Raw genomic sequence first — 5870 nt, forward strand, 5'->3', positions numbered from 1 at the left:
AGCTCAGATAATTTCTGGATGTTCATCTGAGGCATTCCCAAGAGGCCTCAGCCCCAGAAACAGTAAGTGGTGAAGAACATGCCTGCAAAGGCACCAGGAATACAGGGATGGTGGCGAGAGGGGCTGACCCGAAAGGAGATCTCCTATCACATAACTTTGAGCCCCCAACAGAAGGTCTGGAGGGCGGAGGCCCCTGCTCCATCTGTCCATCCATCCTCCCACGGGACATTCTCCCAGAAGCCTCCGGGTGACACACGGTGGCCCCTGGGAAAATCCTCCAGTGAAGGAGACAAGAGCTGTCAGCCCTGATGGGGACCGCAAGCATCTTCCTCTCCAGCAGCTGCTCCATCCTGCAGGGACTGTGCCCATCACAGTGCAGAGAAGCCGCTCTCGAGCAAGATTTTCTCTCTCTCTCCAGGCTGGCGTCTGATTCCATTTGAGACTAATCAGAAGACAACCATCTGGCACTCCTGCACATCCCCAACCCGGGCCATTTATTATAATCAGCAGCTTGGGCGGCGCGGGCCCTGCTCCGGGTCTGCTTCTCCTCAGCCTCGCACCCCTCGGGGCACTCTGCAGACAGAGGTGCTGGGGAACAGAACCCAAGTACTGAGGGAAGGCACAGCCTCCACCCCCTACTCACGACTTCGTGCCCACAGAGTGGTGAGGAGCGGGGAGATGAACCGTGGAGGCAGCCCAGGAAGCAGGCCCCAAAGAAGCCGAGCAGAATAAAATCACCATTGCAGTAGGAACGTCCCCGTCTTTACCCAGTGCTCACCGGATGCCACAGACTCCGTGGCAGTTTGCAGGGGACAGCACCGTTGGCCTTTACAACAATCCTATAAGGTAAGTACTGTTATTATCGACATTTTCCAGGCCAGGAAATTAAAGCATGGCACTTCCAGCAACTTGCCCAAAGTGTCCCGGCTGCCTGACCAGGCACAGGCTAGACTTGGGTGTCTTGGGCAGATGATGTTGGGGTCTCTTCCGTGCCCTGCTACCTAAGTAGAAGCCCCCCCCGTCACTCACACACACACACACACACACACACAGGCATCAGACACCTGGGGGGATGGGGCTGGCGCCGATACCCCAGCCACCCTGGTCACTGGCCAGAGAAGAGCTGGCGGGAGACACAGATTCGCTAGGTTTGCATGTGGCTTCTCTGAAAAGCCAAGCCTCTAGCTCTGAGATCTAATGACTGCACCCTCAGTGAAAAGCAGCCTGAGTCTGAGGCAGCCGAGGACAGGGGGCAGGGTGGTGACAAAAGCCACCGGACAGAGTCACGAAGCACGATGCTCTTCACTCTCTGTGGCACTTTGTTTTCTCATGAAACTATCAAGGTCTGAGACTTGATCGTGATTATGCATATAAATCTGCTTTGTCGTCTCTAAAAGGGTCTAAAAACCTAAGGTAATATTACTAGGGCGTAGTGGAATTTCCGTAGAAGCTCTGTGCAAGGGGTTATAATTGCATTACCAGCAAATTCAAATACATCGAGGTCTACTAGCAATACAAGGAGATAAACTACTGATTCATGCAGCATCGTGGAAGACTCTCCAAAATATTATGCTGAGGGAAGAAGCCAGGCAGGCATAAGAAGATGCGCTGTAGGATTCCGCTTCCGTGCAGATCTAGAAAATGCAAACTAACCTGTAGCGACAGAAAGCAGACCGGTTCCCCAGGAAGAGGGTGGAAAGGGGCACAAGGAAACTTTTAGGGGTGACAGGCAAGTGCTGGGTTTTGTGGTGGGGATGCCACGGGTGTATGCATTTGGCAAAACTGATCAATCTGTAAATAGATTTAGTTTCAGGTACGTAAATGATACCTCAATAAAGTTAAAAATAACAACGCCTGTCAGTCTTCCCTTTTGAACCAGGGTCTCTGTGCAGCCTGAGAAGGTCACTGGACTTGCAGCTTTAGCTCAAGATTCTCATGGTGACCGGGCCCCATGCAGGTCAAGTGCGCACCGAGCTCCTCCGAGCCTCAAGCCTCTTCATCTTTAAAACGAGTCTTGCATCCTGCACTGTACCCCACAGGACTTCTGTGCCTATCAAGAGGGCTCTTTGGTGCATGAGAGCAATTTTCTGACTGCAAAATAACAGACAGATGTAGAGGAACTTTTGTGTGGGTGCGCAGTCATGATGGGTAGCTTCGAGTCCTTTGCCCTGCCCATCTAGAAGGTCCCTCCAGCTCCAGGTGGTCCGCCGTTTGTGTCCTCTCTCTACCCGAGGCCCCCAGGGAAAGCAGCTACCGCACCCGCCTCCATCAGAATCGGCCACAACTCGGAGATGCTGAGTTGACTGAGGACTTTCAGAGGCTCCAATGTCAACCCCCCGGTAAGCTGGAGAAGGTCAGAGAAACTGGATACTTTACGTCATGGGCCGTGCAAGGTGCCTCGCGATTCCATGTGCAGCCAGCTCTGGAGGCCTTTTATCTTTGGGTGCTGAGGCCTAGCTAATGCAGCTTACTGCCCAAAGCGAAGTCAAAGGTGCTTACCCCAGCTCTTTCCTTCTTCTACTGTCCAGCTCTTTTGACTAGGTAGGCATTGTTCAAATATGCTCTGGAGGAAAAAAGGACGGCCTCTAGCACAGGTAAATCTTTGCTGGAAATGTCAACCAGCCAACCACCTCACCCCCTGTTCTTCCAGTCAACACAATAAAACCAAAATCCTCTCTGTCTGGTGTCCATGTTATATTTTCAACTATTCTAAGTCCTTTCCTGCCCGTGACTCATTGTGTCTTCACAAAGCCTCGTGAGCAACACGGGACAGGTGTTGCTGGGCACAGAAGCTGCGCAGTAATGTTGAGGAAAATGGAAGACCTAAGACCTTCCTCGGTCAGAAGCTGGACTAGCGCTTGGGCCATGGAATCCCTGCTACCAAGTCCTTTTGCAAGACTGTATCTCTCCATCACCAGCAAACATTAAAACCATTTGCTAGAGGCAGAGTTCTAGACACAGGCAGCCTCAAACCAAACCAACCAAAACAAAATTAAAGGTCAGAGGGGTATTGGCGAGGACTCCTCAAATTCAATGGTGAGGTGATGCTCACACCCTTGGCCTCAAGCTGCAGAAGAGATAAGAGATAAGAGCCTCGCTCCCCCACAAACCACAGAGGCCAGTAGGGGATGGTATGAAATCAAGTAGCAAAGCAATAATCCCCCTCAGAGTTCCCCACCTACCTTCTCTCCTGGCCCCCAGGCATCCCCTTCCCCAGGCCTTTGCTCAGCACATCGTTCCTTTGCCTTCCCACCAACCTCACTCCAGTCTTGACCAAGCTGGACCTTTCTTTTTAGAATTTTTGGAACAGGAACTTTTAGAAGAGCTAATAGGTATGGGGCGGGGGGGGGGAAGGAAGGGATAGGCCATTTTGGCCCCTTGAAAGTTTCCTTCCTGAGGCCTCCCTAACACCTCCTTACCTGGTGCTCACACACACACACACACACATACACACCCTGGAAAAATCGCTACTTCAGTCCTCCCTATGGCAGGCCCTTCTACAGCAGCGTTTGTGGACCGAAGGTAATAGGGTGGGATGGAAAAAACCTAGCACAGCTCTGAGGGAGTGATGAGCTAGAAGGAACATACCCTGAGGTCACCCAGCTGGCTCAGTACTCCTCTCCCTTAGCTCTGTCAAGCAGTTAATAAGCATGCATGAATTAGTCCTGTTCCCCTCAGAGGGAGCCAGTGAGGCCCTGAGGGGTTAGGTGACTTATCCAAGACCACAGCCCAACACAGGCTGGAATGGGACCTGGGCCTTGCTGGCCTGAGCTCTCTGCCGGCCCACCCAGAGCCCCGTGGAAGGTCTCTTGCTGCTGCTGCATGATACCAGACCCAGTTACACCCAAAGGGAAACCAGAGCTGTCGGCCTTGGCTACCACCAGTCTCTCCAAAGGGCCGTGTTCCAAACATCCCTCTCATCCCTCCTTGAGGCATCCCAGCCACGTCTCCCAGAACCCAGAAAATCATCACCACTCCCTCCTGCTTGCAATTTCTTCACGCCCCTTCCTCTAAGGTTAAGGCCTAAGAAAGAGGCTTCTCAGAAGCTAAGCCTGATGCCCTGGCTCTCTGTCTTCTCAACTTGGCAGCCCAGGGAGAGTAGAACTAGATCAGGTAACAGCCAAGGGCTCTGCCCCCTCCCAGTCAGGGAATGTGCTGGAGACAGAACAGCAAAGCCAACTTCCCTCCTGCCCAGGCTGTTCCATGAGGACCCACTTGGTGACCCTTTCAATAAAGAGAGGCAGTGCTAGTCATAATCCTACTAGCTGTGATAGGCTGAATAATGGCTCCCCAAAAGCTCTCCAAGTCCTAATCCCTGGAACCGTGAACATTACCTTATAGTAAAAATAAAAGAAAAAAAGCGGGGGGGGGGGAAGATTTTGCAGATGTGATAAAGGATCCTGAGATGGCAAGGCTATCTATCCTAAGAGCAATCACTAGTGTCTTTGCAGCAAAGAGGCAGAGGGAGATTCGACACAGACAGCAAAGCAATGTGACCGGGCATTCCGAGATCTCCGTGACCCACACGATGCAGCTACCAGACAACTGATGCCAACAGCCGCAAAGCCATGGATGAGGCAAGGTATGGATCTCCCCCGGAACCTCCAGAGGAAGCACAGCCCTGCCGACACCTCGATTTCAGCCCAGTGACACTGAATTAGGGCTTCTTGCCTCCAGAACTAGGAGAAAAATACATTTCTGTTGTTTTAAGCCATGCAGTTTGTGGCCATTTGTTATAGCCGCCCCAGAAACTAATATAGTAGCTAACACCTACTAATCATCCATGACATGCCAGGCATTGCACTAAGCATTTTACGTACATTAACTCATTGTGCACGGGCTCTGGATGTGCGGGTAAGCAGACACCCTGGGGGACTGAATCCCAGCCTTACTGCTTAGTTTGTGACTCTGAGCAAGTTATATAACATTACTAAGCCTCTGTTTCCAAATGCATAAAATGGGCATACACGTTTCCTTTCTCATTGTGTTGCTAGGAGGATACAATGGCTAATAAAGGCAAAGTGCTTAGAATAGCATATAATAAGTACTCTCTAAATGCTAGCTATTATGAGATCTCAGGGGTTGAACCAGCCAAAATTAGACCATCATCCTAGTTGGGACATGGACAAGAAAGACCTCCTGGACTCAGTGCAGGAAAAAAGATGCCGACGCCCCTTTAAAGCAGGTTTGAATAGCAAACATGACAGTCTGAGGAGATCAGTTAAGTATTTCTTCCCTTAATTGAGTAACTTAGGTCCTTAATGTTGGCCTAGATGCCCGGGCCTGTGCTAATTCTGCAGCACTGCCCAGCAGACTCCCCGGCCCCTACCTCCCGTGCTTAAGGAGAGCCGTGCACAGCCATCCACCAGAATAAGGACATAACTTGCAGCACCCACACCTGACACAGCCCTACAGAGCCCACCCCATTTTCTCTGTAATTCTGGCAGCAGGAACTGGAGGCCCATTGCTTGGAAGTCAACCCGAGTCAGAAACGTCAGTCTATTTCCCGACTTTCCAAGGCTCACTTTCCTGACTGTCCCAGTGGGCAGGGTGGAAAGATAAAACCAGGGGTGCGCTTTGGTTACAAGGTCACAGCCAAGTTAGTAAAGAATAGAGTAAGCAAGATTTGCCCAGAGGCGGGGGAAGGGTAACCTAGACTTGCCACCTGAAAAAAGGGGGGAGAAAATTTTTTTTTTCATTAACTTGGCCCTTCCTGATAAAGTTTGCCCAACTCTCCCGTTTAGGTGATGTCATTCAAAGAAGCAGCGCCCCCGCCCCCCCCCCCCCCCCCAAGGATCGCAGGTCTTGTGTCCCCACCTAAGAAATTAACCAAGGGAGAAGGGCTTGGCCGCCCGGCCTTGGCTTCCTCC

Source organism: Leptonychotes weddellii, chromosome 11 (assembly GCF_054177405.1).
Source record: "Leptonychotes weddellii isolate Sample4059 chromosome 11, ASM5417740v2, whole genome shotgun sequence".
NCBI classification, from domain to species: Eukaryota; Metazoa; Chordata; class Mammalia; order Carnivora; family Phocidae; genus Leptonychotes; species Leptonychotes weddellii.